This window comes from Odontomachus brunneus, unplaced genomic scaffold (genome assembly GCF_010583005.1).
Source record: "Odontomachus brunneus isolate Ranch 3 - 2012 unplaced genomic scaffold, Obru_v1 Obru_scaffold_380, whole genome shotgun sequence".
NCBI lineage: Eukaryota > Metazoa > Arthropoda > Insecta > Hymenoptera > Formicidae > Odontomachus > Odontomachus brunneus.
In genome coordinates, this window is record NW_022639830.1 from 78996 (window position 1) to 79336 (window position 341).

The window sequence follows — 341 nt, forward strand, 5'->3', positions numbered from 1 at the left end:
ATTTAGTGATTCAAATACAGCTTTTAGTACTCAAGTATTTCAATATTTAATGTTACAAATCCTACCTTATGATTGATTTCAATATTTAAATATTGGTATGTAATACTTCGTTCAATAATAAAATAATTACGCAGAGCATATATCAAATATATATAAATACTTAAATACAATATTTAAATACTGATATGTAATATTTTGCTAAGTGATGAAGTACTTACGCAAAGTACTGTCAAGATTTAAAGTATTAACCCAGACAGTACACAATATTAATGATAAATATTTATAAATATTTATTTCGAATTATTTTTTTTAATATTACATAAATATTTAATAAATATTTT